This window comes from Armigeres subalbatus, chromosome 3 (genome assembly GCF_024139115.2).
Source record: "Armigeres subalbatus isolate Guangzhou_Male chromosome 3, GZ_Asu_2, whole genome shotgun sequence".
NCBI classification, from domain to species: Eukaryota; Metazoa; Arthropoda; class Insecta; order Diptera; family Culicidae; genus Armigeres; species Armigeres subalbatus.
This window is the reverse complement of record NC_085141.1, coordinates 176,569,666-176,592,773: the sequence shown is the minus strand read 5'-3', so window position 1 is coordinate 176,592,773 and position 23,108 is coordinate 176,569,666. Positions and strand designations below refer to the sequence as shown.

The 23,108-nt window shown below is 40.8% G+C and overlaps 1 protein-coding gene across 4 annotated transcripts in view; it reads right to left on the bottom strand.

Annotated features, from left to right (window-relative positions):
• The window catches only part of LOC134225082 (uncharacterized), a 273,215-nt gene that overhangs the window by 162,823 nt on the left and 87,284 nt on the right, over positions 1–23,108 (bottom strand). The window lies entirely within an intron of this gene.

The following is a 23,108-nucleotide window of genomic DNA, read 5'->3' as shown; positions in this document are numbered from 1 at the left end:
ATTGGACTCTATTGTCATATTGTACTTTGGACTCGGAAGTTATGCCCAAAATACCTTTTTCTACATTTACGAGAAAGACAACATCACCGTTAGGTGGATTAATCAGGGTTTTTTACCATTCGTTTTAGCATTGAATTTTTCATCGATAATTTCCTTTCCCGTCAAAAATTGTATCCCGTTTTATTGTCTCAATCGATTCTTTGGCTTATTTAAGGTCAAGTTTCTCCAACAACCCATATTTTTTAAGCCTCTAATCTAATCGAAAACAAAAACCGAAAAAGTGCTGCACGTGTGAACAGGTCTGAAAAATTCACCCGGTGTGCGCTCAAAATCGGGAAAGGTTGGTCAATCTTGAAAAAACAGCACTTTTTTATGTTTTGTTTTAAATTTAAAAAATACTTAGAAGCGTTAGAACATATGGGTTCTGGAAAAATTGGAAAACTGGGGAAGTTGCGCTTAAATAAAATATAGAATCGATTGAGCGCTTAAAATTGTTAACGAAAGGTCCATTGTTGAAAAGTTTAGAAATGGTTATACCAACCAATCCCGTGCGTGCATTGCAAGCTCAGACATCAAAATTGAGCAACTTGAGTCTCTTTTTCAGGACCACCATCTTAGGCAGAAGAAGGTTTGATATGCCGCATTTAAATTTGACGATTAGGTGAAATATTCTCGCGAATTTCTTACACGTTTCGATGCTGTTAGTGACTGGAAAAGAGTATTATTGAAAATGAATCGATCCATTTCAGGACTACTTTTATACACAAAGCTAAGTTACTTTTCGCTTTTTTCCGTGTGCGGTTTCAATAAGCTAGGTCCATTATTTTTAATTATGCACCTTTCCACAATAGGACATCGGCAGTTGAATCTGCTCAAGATTTCTGGTACATGGCGAATGTGTAAGCAACGATATTGCGAGCAACATCGAATGCATTATTATGCGCAATGTATACTAGCAGCTCATAGGTGCTGCCCCTATACACGTGTAGATGCATATACAGCAACGACAACTGCATGTGATTGTTCGGAAACTCTTATCATGTTCATCTTGAGCAAAATGGCGCTGATAAATTTAAAGTAAACGGCCCAATCCCAGTATGAAACATGAATAAAATAAATTTTACGCTGTCGTGAAAATCAAGTAGTCGTGAAAATCAAAGTGAGTAAACAGAATACATATTAGGGTAAAGGATGTATTTTGACCAACCTTACGGGGGCTTTTATTTTGGACCATCAAGAGGAGTTTGTACTCAGTGGTCCAAAGTACGTGCCGTCGAACTGGTGGTCCAAAATACCTCCCTTACCCTATTTGCTATCTTTATCCCAAATGTCACATTTCAGTGACGTGTAGTTGGCGAGAGTCAGCGATTCCTCCATACTGAAAAAACGATTTTACTTTAAATATAGTTGCGACATCTCTCAAAAATAGCACCTTTGCCGACGTCCTATTGATTGCAATGGTGGCGTCGGCATCAGCCGATTTCATGTAAATTTTGTTGTTTTTGATGTCGTTAAGGTCTTTCTTGACAGAATCCCAGTTTCAAAGTGCTCGCGTTTTCGAGGGCACACCACTCGATACGGAAGGAACGCACAACTGTCATTTTTATTTATTCACGCATGCTGCGACGCAACAAAGCTGAATCAACAAAAATGACAGTTGTCCGCCGCCTCCGTATCGAGCGGTGTGCCCCCGAAAACTTGGATTCTGTCAGGAGTGACCTTAATGATTGAAAATCGTCCAGTCAAGTACGAGACATTGAAGACGGATTTACTGTTGAGTTCAATGGTACAATAAAGTGGTGGAATAAAATGGGATAGTACAAACCCGTCTTAAGGGATTGAAATTAATTGATTTCAACAAACTACAGGACAGCTGGAAAGTGTTTTGATTTTTAATTCACTGAGTTAGGAATGAATTCATAACACCAATAGTTTGGAAATTATTCTTCATCTACTTATGAAAAATTTACTTTCCGCGCTTTTCCGATTTTGTCGTGCGGATTCAATTAACTGGGTTCGGTTTTTTTGTTAATGCACCTTTTCAAACATAAACAACATCCAAGTAACATTCATACAACTTTTTGGCATTCGATGTTGGATCCCGAATTTCTGTTGCTATCGGCCTCTGGTAACAACGACGATGAAGCTCGTTGTTTGAGATCCAGTTGTGAGGCCACCAGGCCCGAATTATATACCGAAGGCATCTGTTGATGAACACCTGCAGCCGTTGACCATGTTTCGCTAGCGTATAACAGCACAGACGTTAGAGTTGAAAATTCGTATTTTGGTGCGTTCACTTATCTGCATGTTTTCCAGATATTTCTTAAACTCGCAAAGGCAGCCCTTGCTTTCTTGCTCTGTGCGCCTATGTCGCCTATGGTACCGCCGTCTGACGCCATTTGGCTACCAAGATATTGGAAGCCAATTCGAAGTCGTTTAGGTGCTCCATCGAACAATCAACAAGAGAGTACGAACCGGAACCATCGGCGAAGACCACTGTGACGAAAAGGGACTAGCGATTGGAAACTCGGTTCGTGGAACTGCAAATCTCTCAACTTCATCGGGAGCACACGCATACTCGCCGATGTGCTCAAGGACCGTGGATTCGGCATCGTAGCGCTGCAGGAGGTTTGTTGGAAGGGATCAATGGTGCGAACGTTTAGAGGTAATCATACCATCTACCAGAGCTGCGGCAACACACACGAGCTGGGAACAGCTTTCATAGTGATGGGCGACATGCAAAGGCGCGTGATCGGCCGATCAACGAGAGAATGTACAGGTTGAGGATCAAAGGCCGGTTCTTCAGCTTCAGCATAATCAACGTCCATAGCCCACACTCCGGAAGCACTGATGATGATAAGGACGCATTCTACGCGCAGCTGGAACGTGAGTACGATAGCTGCCCAAGCCACGACGTCAAGATCATCATAGGAGATTTGAACGCTCAGGTTGGCCAAGAGGAGGAGTTTAGACCGACTATTGGGAAGTTACGAACGAAAACGGCCTACGACTAATTGATTTCGCTGCCTCCATTCGCAGCACCTACTTCCAACACAGCCTTCCGTATCGGTACACCTGGAGATCACCACTGCAGTCAGAATCAAAAATCGACCACGTTCTGATTGATGGACGGCATTTCTCCGACATTATCAACGTCAGGACATATCGTGGCGCTAACATCGACTTTGACCACTATCTGGTGATGGTTAAATTGCGCCCAAAACTATCCGTCATCAACAATCTTCGGTACCGACGACCGCCGCGGTACGACCTAGAGCGACTGAAGCAACCTGATGTCGCCACTGCATACGCGCAGCATCTCGAGGCAGCGTTGCCGGAAGAGGGTGAGCTCGATGGGGCCCCTCTTGAGGACTGCTGGAATACAGTCAAAGCAGCCATTAACGACGCAGCGGAGAACAACGTCGGGTATATGGGTCGAAGTCGACGGAACGATTGGTTCGACGAAGAGTGCAGACAGATTCTGGAGCAGAAGGACGCAGCGCGGGCGGTCGCGCTGCAGCAGGATACCCGGAAGAACATGGAACGTTATAGACGGAAGCGGAGACAGCAGACCCGCCTTTTCAGGAGAAGAAACGCCGCCTGGAAGAAGCGAAGTGCGAGGAGATGGAACAGCTGTGCCGTTCTTAAGAAACACGCAAATTCTATCAGAAGTTTAACGCATCCCGCAATAGCTTCGTGCCGCGAGCCGAAATGTGCCGGGATAAGGATGGGAGCATCTTGACGGACGAACGTGTGATCGAAAGGTGGAAGCAGCACTACGAGGACCATTTGAATGGCGCTGAGAGTACAGGCAGTGAAAGTCAAGGCAGCGGAGGAGATGACTACTTCAGCTCAACGGACGATGGAAGCCAACCAGCCCCCACCTTGAGGGAAGTTAAGGATGCCATCCAACAGCTAAAGACCAAAAGCAGCTGGTAAGGATGGTATCGGAGCTGAGCTCATCAAGATGGGCTCGGAAAAGCTGCACAAATTGATAGTCAGAATCTGGGAAACCGAACAGCTACCGGAGGAGTGGAAGGAAGGGGTTATATGCCACATCTACAAGAAAGGCGACAAGCTGGAGTGTGAGAACTTTCGAGCGATCACCATCCTTAATGCATTAATTATTTTAGAGCGTCTTAGGGAAAATGCTACAAGGTTAAAAGACTATTATTCTTCCATTTACTTCCACTATTAACTTTTTTATGTATCAACAAGCAGATACGTATTTCGTTTCCTGAACACTGAAGAAGTTTCCAAGTAGGAAACGAAATACGTATCTGCTTGTTGATACATAAAAAAGTTAATAGTGGAAGTAAATGGAAGAATAATAGTCTTTTAACCTTAATCCTTAATGCAGCCTACAAAGTGATATCCCAGATCATCTTCCGTCGTCTGTCACCATTAGTGAATGAGTTCGTGGGAAGTTATCAAGCCGGCTTCGTTGACGGCCACTCGACAACGGACCAGATCATTACTGTACGGCAAATCCTTAAAAAATGCCGTGAATACCAGGTTCCAACGCACCATCTGTTCATTGATTTTAAGGCGGCATACGACAGTATAGACCGCATAGAGCTATGGAAAATTATGGACGAGAACAGCTTCCCTGGGAAGCTTACCAGACTGATCAAAGCAACGGTGGATGGTGTGCAAAACTGTGTGAAGATTTCGAGCGAACACTCCAGTTCGTTCGAATCACACCGGGGACTAAGACAAGGTGATGGACTTTCGTGCCTGTTGTTCAACATTGCGCTAGAAGGTGTCATGCGGAGAGCCGGGTGTAACAGCCGGGGTACGATTTTCAACAGATCCAGTCAATTTATTTGCTTCGCGGATGACATGGACATTGTCGGCCGAACATTTGCAAAGGTGGCAGAACTGTACACCCGTCTGAAACGTGAAGCAACAAAAGTTGGACTGGTGGTGAATGCGTCAAAGACAAAGTACATGCTTGTGGGCGGAACCGAGCGCGACAGGGCCCGCCTGGGAAGCAGTGTTACGATAGACGGGGATACCTTCGAGGTGGTCGAGGAATTCGTCTACCTCGGATCCTTGCTAACGGCTGATAACAATGTCAGTCGTGAAATACGAAGGCGCATCATCTGTGGAAGTCGGGCCTACTACGGGCTCTAGAAGAAACTGCGGTCAAAAAAGATTCGCCACCGCACCAAATGTGTCATGTACAAGACGCTAATAAGACCGGTTGTCCTCTACGGACATGAAGCATGGACAATGCTCGAGGAGGACTTGCAAGCACTCGGAGTATTCGAGAGACGGGTGCTTAGGACCATCTTTGGCGGTGTGCAAGAAGACGGTGTGTGGCGGCGAAGAATGAACCATGAGCTCGCCCAGCTCTACGGCGAACCCAGTATCCAGAAGGTAGCTAAATCCGGAAGGGTACGATGGGCAGGGCATGTTGCAAGAATGCCGGACAGCAACCCTGCAAAGATGGTGTTCGCTTCCGATCCGGCAGGTACAAGACGGCGTGGAGCGCAGTGAGCGAGATGGGCAGACCAGTTGCAGAACGACTTGGCGAGCGTGGGGCGTATTCGAGGATGGAGGGATGCGGCCTCGAACCGTGTATTATGGCGTCAAATTGTTGATTCAGTGTTATCTGTTTAGATGTAGACTAAATAAATGAAAAATGAAGTATTTCCTAAGAGAACGCATCTAACTTCCCTCAGGCGAATTTCTCTGAGTATCCTCAGGAAATATGTAGATCTGTCAGATTTTTTTTTATATTCAAGAAAAGTTCTTCCGAATATTCGCGGGAAATTGCTACGAAATTTCATGGGAAATAGGTACTTAAGAATTTTTAAGAGAATGTCTTTCGAATTTCAACGAAAAAATCTTCTGAATTTCCGTGGAATTCGAAAGAAATCGAAATTTGGAATTCGAATTCGCACGGGATTTGCGAGAGAGTTGGGTGGGTACCCCAGCAGAAGCGACAACGGAAGTTGATATGAACTTGGTGTGCATATGAGATAAAAAAAATAATACCAAAAATATTATGCAAAATACCTTAGACATATCACTAAGCGAATAATACATTATTATGAGTTTGGTATTGTTATGCCTGATATATTTAGCATATAATGGGACAATGCATGTCAGCGGAGATGCTCAAAGCTGACTCCGTATTATCAGCGCAAATGTTGCATCAACTGTTCTGCAATATCTGGGACACCACGACTTTTCCGGTTGACTGGATGCAGGATGTTTTTGTGAAGATCCTGAAAAAAGTGTATCAGTGACTGTATACGAAAACTGGCGCCGAATCATGTTACTGTGCATTGCTCAAAATTCTGTACAAAGTTATCCTAAATCGGATACAGGAAAATACATACACGACTCTCCGACGGCAGCAGGCAGGATTCCACCCCGAAAGATCATGTGTGGACCATTTTGTCACGCTTCGTATCACGTATCACCTTGGAGCAGGTCAAGATAATTCCAAGAGTCCCTCTTTTTGGTATTCATTGACTACGAAAAAGATTTCGAGCGTCTAAACCACAACAATCTGTGGGACGCCCTTAGACGTAAGAGATATCAGGACAAAATCGTCGGCCAATTCGAAGCGCAGGAAGAAAAGTTTACGTGCATAATACTTCATTACGGAGCTTTGTCTGACCGCATCTGGGTGGTCGGTGGAGTGCGGCAAGGATGTTTTCTATTTCCACTACTATTCCTCATTGAAATCAGTGGTCTACGGTGGCAGCGACCGGCAGTGTACCGGCTATGGCAGCCTATTACTATGGAGCACCTGAAACGACTTTGGATGATGATGTTCCTCTAATACACTAGCGCAAAGGCGCTCTAATATGCAGAGTAAGCTGAACGACCTGTCTGAAAGCTCCTCTATGATGGGTCCCACAATCAACGTCAACAAGACCAAATCGTTGCAAGTCAAAACGAACAACCCCTCCAACTTCCGTCCAGGTAGTGGAGAAGGTCGAAAGCTTTCAATATCTTGGCAGTCAGTCGGACGCGGAACCAAAATTGACACACAGTTCGGTGCATTATTTTAGCCGCACTTCAAAATTAGGCAGATTAGGCGTTAGGCTGTGTTGAGGTATGTGAGCTCTAGTTAGCCTTGCAAGAAAACGAGCAGAAGAATCGAGAGAAGGCGAATTCGATTCTCGGCCCGGTCTAGGATGTTTTCAGGTAGGTAACATTCCCGACACCCTGGGCATAGTGTACCCATTTTACGTGCCACACATACTCATGTTATGTCTGGTATAGAAATTAATAACTCAGAAAATGCTAATATAATACTAAGTTTAAAAGCAAGTCCAGTTCCAGTGGGAATGTGGAGCCATTGAAAAAGGAGAAGTATTTCTGTTTGTACCTAGGGCTGAAAGTCTCGTAAAGCACGTAATCGCTAATTCTCCGGCTGCGAAATATGTGCGAAAAAAAAGCTCACTCACTTTTGGGCACTTATCCTTGATCGGTTTACTCGCCACAATTGGCATTAGACGAGAAATCCTGTCCCATTTTGCCTATTGAAAATTGGCCGGGTTGGACTATTAATAACTAGCACGAACCAAGATCTCAAAAGTTATGGCCACAAACGGAAAACATGTTTTCCATCACCACCTCTCGATTGAGAAGATACCAAGCAGGTCGTAGTGACGCGAACCAATTCTCCAGCATTTCATATCCCCTTCAACGTCTATACTCTCCTGCAATCGTAATTCGATCGGCCACTTAGTCAACTTACGCACTTGATGTGTAATTGAAGCTGTCTTATTTTGTTTTCGTCACTCCATCAACAAAGCGAAAACAAATCCGTAATTCAACACCTTTGTAGCAATATTGAGTATCATGTCAATTACAGATTTACCCTTGTAAGCTTTCAGCCATTACAGAAAAAAAGACCATCATCATCATGTACCACAATTTGTAAGAAGAAAAACATGTACTTGCAATAACGGCTGTGCTTTAAGTTTCAACGATGAAGAATCGAACATCGTCCCATGTACATATATCCGGCGCCAGCGATTATTCGCGGCTGACGTCTAATCATCGTTAGTTTTTTTTCTGCATCTCACACCCATGATTTGGTGAAACCAATCTCACTACGGTACACTTTTTATTTGCTCTGTTCTGGAAAATGATGAACCACGTATCGTACACGGGGTGGCACGTGTTTTGAACATTTGATATGCGCAGCCACAGCTATCAGAGCCGTCATCCTGGCCGACACGAGCTCTAATTGCGTTTGGGTGCGACTTTTGTTGAACTGCATTTATCACCCAATGATGGAAGCGGTACTCTAGCAATATCGTATATACAAAGTTGAAGATCTGTCAAATGCATAAGTTGCGCTATCTGACCTTACCGAGCCCCGGCCAATCAATATCCATCAACGATACGACGGCTTCTGGAGTCGTTAGGCATCTTCCGGGGCGTAATCAGTGTAATTTGATTTGAAGTGGTTTCGTTATTGCAAAAGCAAAAAAAAAACATAATGCTCCCAACAAAGTCGGTATTGCGTCCTGAACTAGAATCGCCTTCAGTGGTTCAACTTTATCCATTGTGCTCATTAGTATGCAGATAGGATGATGATCGTTGTTTGTTGATTTTTCACTCGACAGTGAAACGACCAAAGTGCTCTTGTCAATCGACTGCATTGCGGCTTAGAACTTAAAAAGAGCGACGTTGTGCCCTGGTGGCCGCAAATTACGCAGTGTTGTAAAAATGCGAGATGTATTTAGGTTTGTTTGAGTATCAAAGGTTCATATAGATAAAAGGATGTGTCATTATTAAGTGATAATAAACAATGCGTACTTGTTTGGTCCTGCATACTACAAGAGTAAAACACGTATGGACAAATACAGCATACGAAAGGAGTTCATTTTTCGAAAAAAGCTAACCGCGGTAGACTGAACTTAAAAAAAAAAAAACAATTTATAATATCTTGTATACAAATAATTCAAAAGGGAAAATTGCAATTGAACATAATAGGATGAATATGTCATAACGGAAGTAATGAAATAAAGAGCCAGAGCAATAATCCTATATTCTTCCACAAATAATAATAATAATTATAATAAGCAGTTACACAGTTCCGTGGGACAGATCCCATGTCCCGACACCGGATACCCAAGTTGCAGTAATCCTATCGGTTGAGGAGTACAGTAAGCATCCTTAACCAGGATATTTTGCCACAGTACTTGGAAACCGTGGAGAACCTTGAGGAGCTGTAATTTATCGTGTATTCGGCTGCAGTGGCTGTTGTAAGAACGTTGGGATTGCGAACGCGCCCACAAGGTGAAAGTGATGGACGCGCACGCCCCAAAGTACAAAAACCCGCGTGGATGCGACGTCTGGAGACCCGCATCGCCACACTGCGGTCAAAGGTTGGTCGATTAACACAGTACAAGCAGGGGAATCGATCAACCAGGTTAGTTCGGAATGTTGCTGAAATTGTGAAACCTACAGTACTTCGTGATCTCACCGAGGCGAACATAACTGAGATCCTCGACACCCATGTACAGCGGTTGAGTGCTCTTGCTAAACGACTGCGACGTTATGGAGAATGTTCGAAGAGGAAGGAGCAAAATCGAATGTTCAACATCAACGAAAGGGAGTTCTACAATCACATCCGAAACGACAAAGCCGACTTTGGCGACTTTGGCCTTCCGGAGATTGGAAAGTCACGCAGTTTTGGTCCAATCTATGTGAGAACCCCGTCATACACAACGGCGATGGGATGTGGATGGCAGAAGAAGAGCGATATTGTGATATAACGAGTTTTTTATTTTCCCCGTGTCGAAACGTCGGGTAAATAAAAAACTCGTTGTAATAAGTGCAAGACTGAGTAGCCGTTCAATAAATTAAATTAAAACGTACAGTCGATCCATAATCAGTAAATTGTGGTGGAATTGGAGACATGACCGCTATCAACGTGACCGCCCAAGACATACGTGGCTACCCGGTATACCAGGAATTCGGCTGCACCAGGACCCGATTTTGTGCAAAATTTCTGGTATAAAAAACTCACAACGGTCCACGGGCGGATGGCGGAATGCTTCAACACGGTACTAGATAACCCCGGGCAGCTACCGGAATTCATCTCTAGGGGTGTCACTTATCTTCTGCCGAAGGATCGGAACACTTTGAACCCAGCCAAGTACAGACCAATAACGTGCCTTTCGAGTCTGTACAAAGTGCTGCCATCGGTAATAGCGAGGAGGGCGCAGAACCATTGCGACGTCAACAACCTGATGGCCGAGGAACAAAAAGGTTGTCGACGCAACACACGAGGCTGCAAGGATCAGGTCATCATTGATGCAGTCGTTGTTGGGACACCGCCCCCCACAAGCAAAGAAACCTGAGCATGGCGTATATCGACTATGAAAAGGCATACGACTCAGTACCTCACTCGTACCTTCTTAAGGTACTGCAGTTGTATAAGATAGACGGTAACGTCATCAGGCTAATGCAGCACGCTATGGGGATGTGGAGCACATCCCTACACATTACCGATGGAGAAAAGGTGTTATGGTTCAGGGCTCTCAGCATCAGGAGGGGCATATTCCAAGGCGATACCTCTAGTCCTCTATGGTTTTGCCTTGCCATGAACCCTCTTAGCAGAGCACTCAACCAACACAACTATGGCTATCATTTGAAGAGTGGGGAAAGGAGTACAAACATTACCCACACCTTTTTTATGGACGACTTGAAGCTGTTTGCGGAATATGTGGAGAAGCTGCACCAATTTTTGCGGCTTGTAATGGTATTAAGCAACGACATCCGGATGGAGTTTGGTATCGATAAATGTCGATCCATACATCTACACCGGGGTCACCTGGTGGATGCCGACAGTTTCCGCGTCAACGAACAGGAGGAGATTCGAAACATGGTTGAAGGCGAAACGTACAAGTTCCTAGGTTTCCTGCAACTGAAAAGAATTCGCCATACGGCGATCAAGAAAGAGCTGCAGGAAAAGTTCTTGCATCGTGTCAACAGTATTTTTAAGAGCCTCTTGTCGGCCGGCATTAAGGTGAAGGCGCTAAACACGTTTGCTGTGCCCTTGTTGACACACAGTTTCGGGGTGGTGAAGTGGACCAAGACTGACTTGGGGGCGTTAGAACGAGCAATACGAGTGGCGTTCCCTAAGCATCGCATGCGTCATCCAAAATCGTCCATTGAGAGAGTCACCCTGCCACGTACAGTAGGAGGAAGAGGCGTCACCGATATACAAACACTATGTGTTTCCCAGATCCAGCAGATGCGAAGATACTTCGTGGAAAGCCAGAACCGCCACGAAATCTGTCGCACTGTGTGTGAAGCTGACCACGGATTCAGTAGGGCAGGAGGATTATCAGCTGAATTGCGACATCACATCTGTCGACGAGATGATCGCATCGTGGAAGCAGAAGGAGTTGCATGTGACGCACCACCATCAACTGGAGCTGGAATATATCGACAAAGCGGCGTCGAATACGTGGCTGGTGCGGGGTGAACTCTTCTCAGAAACAGAATGATTCATGGTAGCCATCCAGGACCGGGTAATTGCAACGAAGAACTATCGGCACTATATATTGCACGAAAACGTGGAGGACCGCTGCAGGAAGTGCAATTCAGTAGGAGAGACGATCGAACATATCGTGTCCGGGTGTTCAGCCTTAGCTGATTCAGCCTATCTCGGTCGTCATAACGAAGTAGCCAAGATTGTGCACCAACAGCTTGCTTTAAAGCACAACTTGGTTAACCAGTTTGTCGCCTACTACAAATATGTGCTTGTCCCAGTTCTGGAAAATAGTTTCGTGAAGCTGTACTGGGATCGCGAGATCATAACGGATGTCCTCATTCGTGCCAATCGGCCCGATATTGTGGTCTACGACAAAAGGAGGAAGCGGGTAACCCTCATCGACATTGCTGTACCGCTAGACCATAATGTTCAAACAACATTCTCCAACAAGATAACAGAGTACCACGACTTGGCGGAGGAGTTGAAGCAGATGTGGCACCTGGAGGACGTGCGTATAATTCCGGTTGTTATCTCAGCAACCGAAATATCCCGAAATCTCTTCTGAGATCCTTAGGAGAGCTGGAACTATCTCATAACCTCCATAGCATCCAAAAGACAGTGGTTTTTGGAACTTGCAGCCCCTTATGGAAATTTTATTTTGCTGCCATTTACAGTTTATGCAGGTGTAATGATCAGAGTTCGTTGCAGATCATCGTCATTATGTTGTTTACACTTCTGAGATGACGGTGGAGGTGATAACGGCGATGACCAATATTATGCTTTTGAATGAGCATTGAGTATTTGCCAAACTACGAAACGTAATGAAATCACTGTTTCACTCACAATTATTAAAAAAATGGTTAGGATGCGTCTATCAAAGGATTATCATATGCTCTAAATTTATTCGGTTTCTTTTTCATGAATAACGAATTTAATTTGAAAAGCTATCTGCGACCAAGGTACAATGTTCTAATAATATGTACGTCGAACTCAGTTGATTAATACAGATCGGACTCGATCATCCGGAGATTCGATTATCCGGGGACTCGATTATGGGTTCGATTATCCGATTTTTTTTCTTCGATTTTTTTCAATTTTTATTTTCTAATTTCGATATTATAATATACAATATGATTATATTAGCAATATGAGACGTATCTAGGGTGTGGGAGGAATTGAAAAAGGAGTTGTTTTGAGTATATTAAAATTTTGTAGAATTAATATACCTATAACTATTATATTCGTATGAAATATGATTATTTGAAGAAAAATGAACGTAGCTGGAATGGGAGGGACTGAAGTAGAGGTAATCTATATATTTAATCTTAATTCCATGAAGAACTTTTCCATGGTAGTACATTTCATCTCTTTTTCTTCCATGTAATCACTTGATCTTTTCTCAGATAGAAAAATCCACTGAAATTTACGCTGAAAATCATGCATAAATGGAACGTCATTATTAGCGTACTTCTACACGAGAAGTAGCCTAAATGTATACATTTGACGTGAATCGTCGATATTGCATACAAGTTGTAAGCAATATTGTTAGGAAGAGGGCCATTTCAGCGTAGAATAGCGTAAATGTCCGCATGTCAAGGTTTACGCGCTGTTTATTTTTCATTATGTGTTTCTGTGTTGTCAATAAAGCGGTTGCTTTTGAGACATAATCTTCAGATTTTCCATTTATATCAATCCATTATGGTTCCAAAGGTAATAAAAGATGAAAACGTAACCTCGCCACCATAGAACGATGCGTATGAGTGCATAACAAGGATTGCAGATTTCTCTCTCAATTGAAAATTCACGACGATAGGCGATAAGCATACGGCTATTTCGCTCATAACAAGACATGAAAAAATGCTCGTCACCTGATACAAATACGAAAAAAGGCAGAGAAATATTTCCCCCACCTACGTTGTGATGAAACGCTTCGTTCTAGTACAATTGCCATTGAAGACCATGTGTAAAACAAGTCGAAGCGTGTAAAACCAGTTGAAATGCTTCATCAGCACCGATGTCCTTATACAGTAATATCCCGATTTTATCACCCCCTGGTGATTTTTTTTATTTCCAATTTTTTAATTCATTCCTCAAATATGAATAAGTTTAAGCCTTGCAAAGGCAAAATGCGTTAACGGAATCCGTTATTTCTTGTCGAAATTGATTACATAATCTTTCACAGGTACTCAGAAGTCATTCATAATAAGGCTGTGAAAGTTATTTCATGAAAATCAATTTTGTTTTTCGGTATTATTTACGAAAATAAAAAGAATGACTAAAATTTGAATTTTAGGATAACAAAATCGGGTCGAAAACGTGATAAAATCGGGTCGAAAACGTTATAAAATCGGGGGTAAACAAAATCGGGTCAACACTGTAATTGGAGGTTTTCTTAAGAAATGTATCTGGCAGAATATCCCCATTAATTAATCCATTAATTTCGTAACGCAAAAATCGTAACGCATGTTGAAATCGCTTAGGTCTGGGGGAGCCTTTACATTGTTTCCTGTTAAAAATTAGATGGATCAAAAGATTAATTGCTTCCTGTTGAAAATTGACTAGATCAAACTTTGGGTTCAGAAATAATGGCCAGAATACTATTTTTTGTACTAAAAACGCGCAAATAGTCTAGCCATTTTTTGGCACGTATTCTCAACCAACAAGTTGCATTCAAATGTGAATCCTATCTTATCGTTTCATATTGAAAATTGGCTGGATCGGACTATGGACTGAGCTCAAAAGTTATGGCAAAAATACTTTTTTTCATAAAACACCAAAAAGTCACCTATACCGCTAGGTGGATTATTCAGGGTTTTTCGTAAATAATTTCTGACTACACCACTGCAAATAAAATAAAACATAAGTTTTTCGTTATTTAATTGCAGATTTGATTTTTTGTTATGATTCGATATTCGAAGTGAAAAAAATCGATACTCCGGATAATCGAGTCCGACCTGTATTTCCCTTTTCTGTATGACTGGGAAGTTTGTGAAAGAAATAGTATAATGAGCAATTATTTGTTTAACAGTGCAAGCTACATCTGGGCAAACAAGTCCTAGAAGGAAACTTCAATCTTTAAGGAACTAAAATTGACATTTTTCTGCACGTCACTATTCGAGCAATTCAAGAGTTGATTAGCCAATCTTTTCTTATTGTTACTTTATTGAGTTGATTATTTGAATCTTCTGTTTTCTCTAATGCAAAATAATACAACATTAGTTATTAGACGTTTCCGAAAGGAAATTCGACTTCCGATTAAATAATCGTTGCGACCTAGTATTGATTTCACCCAACACAAACTGGCTTGGGAATCCTATATGAGATAGCAAGTTGACATTATCTTCACTAATTCTTCCGAAAGATAACAACAATCTTAAGATCGTGACTTTGTTTCAATAGCAAAACCAGAAAGGCCTGTCACGTACAGAGAATTCTTCACGAAAACGTAAACGACACCCCTTGCGACCCATGCGACATCGCCTTATGCACTTTTCACAATCAATTGAGTATAATTAGTCAACGACTGGTCGAATCGTCGCTTCCATTACCACATCATAAAATATCAATTGCAGTAAACCACTTGAATGCAGCTGCCTATATATGCTTGGCGATCTTATCTTCCCGTAGAACCGAAATCGAAATCGATTTTTTTTAAATCTTCCTTTCTTTGTATTCACATCGGTTTTTCATTTGAAATTGGTCACATAATCCTTCTCAAAAGGTTCCGCCTCACCACACACTTCACCTTAAGACACTAAATTGCCGCAATTTCTTCATTCAACCTTCTTCTAATAATTCGCCAACTTGCACATTCCCGAACGGTTCATCGCGCGGCGATCAATAGTTCTACTGTGGAAGCTACGCTGGGGCGCGCGCGCGTGCGTTACAGTTCTCCGGCTTAACGAGACAAACAAACTGATCCGTATAAAGTCGAATCTCGCGAATACTGGGGGCTGCCGCAAGCCGGCATTGATAGGTGCGCTCTCTCTCTCTGTAAGCAACCTAAGTCATCTACTGCCATGGGCGTGCATGGGGATGGAATAAACCCTTGTGGTATCATGATTAGGATTACACCTCCATCTTCTCATAGTTACGTGTCATAATATCAATGTCGTCTGCGAAACCAAATATAGCTGAACGGATATCATAAAAATCGAACCACTCGTTAAATGATATTTTAGCCTGAAAGTATGCAATGTCTATAGCATTATGTCACTATTTATACGAATTAGTGACATAATGCTATAAAAATTATATTCAGTTAGGGCGAACTTCTTGAAAACGATCCATGTACGCCTAAAATAGTGTAATTTCCCGCTTCTTTATGTTTCACGCACTGATTAGTTTTCATTTCTTTCTGTGAAGGGTAACAGAGATAAAAAGATATTTTAGTTACTAGATAAAAATTGTCGCTTAGGTTCCCTTTGTTCTGCTGTCCGGAACATGTTGGGTACCAAGCTGTCAAATCGTATGGATTTTCCTTCTTTGACATTTAGCTCCCCTATCCTCGCCAGCAAAAGATGTTCCGGACAGCGACAATCTTTATCTGGTAACTAAAATATCTTTTCAGAGATAGCAATGGGAGTAGAATTGGCACTATGCTTATTTGGGACCTTCTCCGTCATCAAGTTAAACGGGAAGATTGTGTGAGTGTACGTTATACTGGTTATAGGGTATCTGTCCCTATATCTATCTCATTAAGCCAACGTGCAAGTATAAAACATCAATAACTTGAAGCAAAAGCATTTGATGGTCAATTTACTACCAAAAATAGACTTGCTCACATTTGAAAAATGACCTTATGTCAAGAAATTGTGGAACTTCCTTCCTGGGCGTATCCAGGGATTGCAGAAATCGCTCTCAATAGATAACGAACAACGATAAAAGAGAGGCAAAAACCTCTTCAAATCATTACAAGCCACGAAAACAAAACTATCGCACTTGTATACAAGCTGAAAAAAACTGATTCGGATAGGCGGCCCCCACCGAGTTTGATAAAACGCTTTGTTCTCGCTTATTCTATGTTGGGGATCATATTTTTTTCTTTTGGCTGTGTAAAACAAGTTGACATTGATTATGCAATCACTCGCCCAGATATTGAAGAATTTAATACAGAATGTTATGCAGAAAACCGCGAGAAGATTAGAGTTTGCCCGGCTAAGTTATTAGCATTTCTCTGAAGTGGGGTTTGAGCAAATTTTGTTTCTTTTACCTACAGCACTCCAGTAAAATGCTAATATCTTTGCCTAATAAACTCTAAGCTTCTTACGGTTTTCAGCATAACATTCTATATTCAATTCTACAAGAGCTGAATGAGTATCATGGTTCTTGATCGTAAATTGTGCCGTCCAGCTGCAAATCACTGTTTTAAGATGTTTCTGCACCGCCCACGTTAACCGATTTGGCTGAAATTTTGTCCAGAGCATCGGGGCATCGAATAGAACCGAATAAGAGGGCGGCCCATCAAAAAAATTGGAAAAGTGTATTTTGAGCCACCCTAATATACATACACGATAAGTGAGAGATTTTTTCATTCTCCTTTGGATTCAAACCCTGGGCGTATCTGATTCTGACCTTGATTTTTTGGAACGCCGATTGTGCTCTTTATTCAAACTATTTTGTTCAATTAATGTACCGCAGAGAACGAGTGTAGACTATCCGGTAGAAACGTCAGTTGATCGATATTTGCTGAATAGACAGAGTACGAGTCGTTTCAAATATCAAGATCAAATACAGTTACGCCTATTTGAAAAAAAAGTTCCTAATTGCTCTTCAAAGTGTGTGCACATAATATGTGTAATAATATAATTGTAATAATATAATGTAATATTATGTGCAGTCTTGCAAAATGTCGTGACCATCACCAGATGATCAGATATGAAAACAAAAACCACCACGCTTTTAAACGATGTTCTTTACTGACAATCACTGCAAGCGCATCGTGACATGTAGAAGCTGACACGTGAGTACCTTCGGTAAGCGTGACACCCAGATTGACAACCACAAGCTGAGAGCCATAAAGAGCATCAGGTCGGTCAGCTGTCAAAAGTGCAGGTGAGCACCGTTATTGATTGATTTTGATGTCGTTTGATTGGACTGACGTCGTTTTTAATTGATAAATTGGATAAATCAATAGTTAAATTAAGGGTTCATTCACAAATTACATAACGCTAAAATGGACCTGGGGGCTGAAAGCCCCCACCCACCCTCTCGTAACGTATTTTGTATGGGAGGGTTCTGAAATTTGTATGGGCCGTATTTGTGAATGGCTCTAACTAAGTTTTTACCAATTTGATCCAGACTATCTTTTGAAAGAGGCCAAATTTTTTTTATTGATTTTTTCAAATGGATACAATCAAAAAACGACGCATCCTACAAAAAAATTTTATATGGGTGACTATCGCAAAATCAGTCAAAGTTTCTAATAAAGATATCGGAAACAATTCAAATTGAGCCCTACACTGAAAAAAAATCAGTTTCAACAGTTTCAAAAATTAAAACTCGATTTGCGAAAAAACGCTTTTTCTGATTTGTATGAAATTGTGTCTCAAGATAGGTGATTATAATCCCTACCAACCGTCCATACATCGCAAGCTGGGCACTTTGAAGGAAAAAAAGTTTTTCTAACGAAAACTTTTTCTTGTCGAAATTATTTTCAGTGTATTTTTATCCGTTGCGATTAGTTACGACCTAAATATTGTACTCTGCTTGACTGTACAGGAATATTTAAATATATGTATGTATATGTTAAATCCACTGGCACTCCTTGACACTGAGAAAAAATCAATTCCGACAAGAAAATTTTTTGTTAGAAAAACTTTTTCCACTTAAAAGTGTCAAGCTTGCGATGTATGGACGGTTGGTAGGGAACATAATCACCTATCTTGAGACACAATTTCATACAAATCAAAAAAAGCGTTTTTCCGCAAATCGAGTTTTAATTTTTGAAACTGTTGAAACTGATTTTTTCTCAGTGTAGGGCTCAATTTGAATTGTTTCCGATATCTTCATTAGAAACTTTGACTGATTTTGCGATAGTCACCCATACAACATTTTCTTGTAGGATGCGTCGTTTTTAATTGTATCCATTTGAAAAATCAATAAATAAAAATTTGGCCTTTTCAAAAGATAGTCTGGATCAAATTTGGAAAAACTATGTATGTACTTTTCTTTTAATAGCACCTCTTAAAATATTGCGCAAAAAGTCAATATAAACAATAAGAACACTTAAATGTTCCCTAAATTCTATTTTGGCTTCATGCATTTTTATCACAGCAAAAATCCATTAATTCCGCTAAGTGGATTATTCCATTGCTGTCGAGCGTTGATTTCGAACCAAACACCGCATAGGTCAAGTGATCATCACGATAGTCAAGATGACATGGATATGACAACCACAACATCAGGAAAGTTTTCCTATCATTCATGCTGGTGATCACAGGCAGAAGAAGTGAAGACATGGTGAGTGACCAAGCGCTAGTTGCTAAAATGTCACTTTCATGCTGATCGTTACACCAAGCATGTGAGATCCACATTGAGCATCACAATTGAGTACTTGACACATGACCTGGATTTTGTTATTGTCACGCTTTGCGTGACTTGTACGGTGACACTTTGCAGCACTGATTATGTGTAATAATTTTGTTGGATCATTCTGCTGGAAGGAGATTTTCATTTTCCCGTGGGTTTCGTGTAAGCGTCTCTGCTTACAGGTCCTCCACCCCCATTTTTGGCCCTTCATACAGCAATATGTTGAATTCAAAATGATATTGAAATTTGACCTTACTGTTAAGTGGAACCGCATGCAGAGCAAGACTCTAGCCAGGATGGTGGCTAACTTCATACATACATACATACAATACATATTATGTAGTTTCTCAGACCCTCCTTAGGCGTTCCTCAGCCGTGCGGTAAGACCATGCTGAGGGTGGCTGGGATCGATTCCCTGTGCCGTTCTAGGCAATTTTCGGATTGGAAATTGTCTCGACTTCCCTCGGCATAAAAGCATCATCGTGTTAGCCTCATGGTATACGAATGCAAAAATGGTAACTTGGCTTAGGAACCTCGCAGTTAATAACTGTAGAAGTGTGGAGATGTAATGCCAATAAGAAGAAGTTTCTCAAGCAAATAAAAAAAAAATCATACCTTCCTGAACAATTTTTTGTCAGAATTTTTAGACGAGGATTTAGAAAATATAAATACCTATCTCATTTTAGCCGAAAATATTACATATGCAGTTTCTCAAGCAAACGGTTCAAATGTTTTATTACTAACTTCCCTTATCCCAAAACTACGTTCATCAATTTGTAGCTCACCCAAACGCACGCCCATGGCCTAAGCGAATGGTCAACATTTTCATTCGTCCATTGCTTGGAGCATCGCGAGGACGAGGCGTTCAAACTCTCAATCGAATCACGCAGGCAGTCCATCGATCATTTGCACATGGCAGAGTTGAAGTACCCACTCACAATCAAAGAGCCTGATAAAAATAAACAGCACATGAATGACACTTCATAAAGAATAATGAACAAAATAATTCCCTTAGTCAGCCGGTAGCCATTTGACACACAGATGTGACGACAACCGTCGTCATCGTACGAGGGTTCCAGCTGACTAACACCGTTCAAGGTCGACTTTGAACCATGCTTCTGTGTTTCCTACTTTTTTTTTACCAAAACTAGGAAAAAAAACAAATGATAAATTCTCTCTCGCCATTAATCAGCTGTTCAGCTGCTACGCAAAACTGATGAAATGAACACCCAACAATATGCAACGGCATTAAAAACGTAAAATCGCAGCACAGAGAGCTTGACACAAACCGATGCGATGGCAATGACAATCAGCGGTTAGAAAGCAAATAGCCGATCGAGCTGTGCTGTGAGTCAAGACAACGAACGATTGAAAAGTCATTTGCGCGTTGATTTGCACCGGGTAAACAAAGTACCTACTAGCGCTGATAAGGGACATTATTGCTAAATTAAAGAAAAATATTTGAACTAATAGTTAGGTAGCGGTTCGGTTGGTACAGTATCGGACGATAAAACATAAATGAATGCCATTTTGCTATACAATTTTGTTAAGGTGTTTTTTGTTAATAAGGATTAAGTTCAACACCAACAAATTGAGCAAAACAGTTTGTTCTGCTTACGAGCAGAAAAAAATGACAAATCTGTATAGAATCGGGACACATAAAACTGCCAGATTCTAAAACCTTTACAACTCGGCATGCTTTTCATATAATCTCTATAGAAAAATCTTACATTTTATGAATAATATTTCATACTTTACTGTAAGAATTGTTGTTTGGAGTTGGATTTTTTCTTTAAACGTAAGATTTTTTTTCGTCCGATGCTGTAGTTTGCGTTTCATTCGCAAAGCTTTAGCAAGTTGCGGAACATGAACCATAAATAACGAAAGCGCCCATAGTAGTAGATAATAAAATATTGTGAAAAATTTAGTATAAAGATGTTTATGAGTCAGAAGCATTCACAAGAGCTAAAGTGTTTAACTTATGAAGGATTATGTTTATGTGAACCAGGACGGTGCAACGGAATCGATTGTACACTCTGTGTTTGTAAGAGTTGAACGGGTTATCATCTGACTCCAAACTTTCTGTCCTTCTGCAAACCGAATTAATTTTCAAGCGATTTTTAATGGAGGCTTATATCAAACTCATAACCAAATTTGACTCACAAATGATAACAATAATAATTGCCATGTGAAGATTACTTCTTTCTTCGTCATAATCATTCTACATTCCATTAGCGTTATTACAGTTATTTATTGAAAGCTTATCTATGCCTGGCATTGCACCAATAGGGTAAATCACTACTTGGGCCTATGGACCCGGTTCCCGGCTCACTGCACAGAAAACTAATGATTTACACTGTTTGGAAGCCGTAGGCTTATGATTGATAATTTTTAAAAAGTCTCCCATTTATTTTTCACAATACTCAATATTTTCCAATCACTTATTTTACTCCTAATTCATCCAATTGTAGAAAATAAAAATGTAGGTTTCAAAATTTCGCTCTCCGATGCCACACCACTGAGCCGGAGTGATTCTTTCCACTTTTACAAAACGGTATCATCAAATAAACACCTACCTGAAAATCGTCACAGTGCTCGATACAATCATTGCTTCAAGCTTTTAATCACCACACCATAATGCTAAACACACGCACTTCAATCTTATCACTAGAACTTATATAAACATACTAGAATACATTTGAAAATGTATTCTCAAACCGAACAAAAATTCACCTCGGCCCAAGAACTTCTAGCCGCACCGTGCTGCCAAGAAGCCAGGATTATGAAAATGATCCTTCATCGTTAATAGGAAAACTGTCTAATACGTTGACGCTATCATGTTATTTATAATTCTCTCGATTGCAAAAGGTGAAAAAATATTGTTTTTAAGTATTTGGAAGAAATTTGGATGAGTAAATATATCTTTTCAACCAAATAAAAATGATTATGAATAATACCATCTGGCATCTTGTTGTCGTGGAACGTGCATATTTTTGTTTACGTCGCATTTTCTACCGTCCCGAGAGAGAATGAGAGTAAAATGTTGAGAGATTGAGTAAAATTTTGCTTAGGCCGGGAACTAGTTTTTATGTATGCCGGAATGGCAAATCACTATGCCTGAAATGAGTGCTGCACCTCGTTTATTTAAATCAAATAAAAGCTTTTTTGAACGATATTTAGCACGAATAGCTATTTTTTAAGCAGAAGTGAACCCCATTGCAGTATTATACAGCCCACAAAATTCAGGTCTGTTGCTTCCTGTCATAAATATCAATCAAATAATGCAGTCGTACGCATGTTAGGCCGGGAATGGGGTTAGAAACCCTATACAGGGGTAAGACGAAAAGGTTGAGATAGGTAAGATTTTGTCGAAATTCGAATTAGTATGCCTTTTCATATGGTATGCCTATCAATGGTTGTTATTTAAAACAACGTGTGTTATAATTGGATAATTCGATAAAAATGTGTCTTCGGTCAGTTTTATTTCATACCAAAATTTTAACAACATTAGTTATGTATATTTAAACAAAATAATTGCCCACATTTTTTGTAGATATTGGAATAAAAGCGGAGATAATCACTTCCAGTATAACTTGAATCTATGTTCAATATTAATAGCTAGAACAAAGTTAATTGCCTCTATTATGGATGGAAATTCGTCGTTGTAGCATACCAGATTTTTATACGTGATGTAGGCAATAAACTTGAAAGTAAATTTTTTTACAGGATAATTATATCAACGTTTGTTATAATGTTGATATGAAAATATCAACCTCTGTTTTAATTGTGTTACGGCTAGAGGGATTTTTGATATAATTTTTGTTATTTCAACAACTAACCAGCCAAATTTACAACACATTCTGTTACAATATTTTTCTGAAATAGATAACTCCGCTTGTTATAATTTTGTTTTGCATTGCTGATCGGGTTATGCCCTTATCCTAAATCTCAGATCCGTTGGCGGACACCGGAGATGTTCCAGGTTTTCCGCTGGTGTGTTAAATTTTAAGTCCGGGGTCCAATGTAAAATGGTAGATTCGGGATCAAGATATAGCACACAATAAAATCACAAGTTGCTTCGATGAAGTCCAAATTG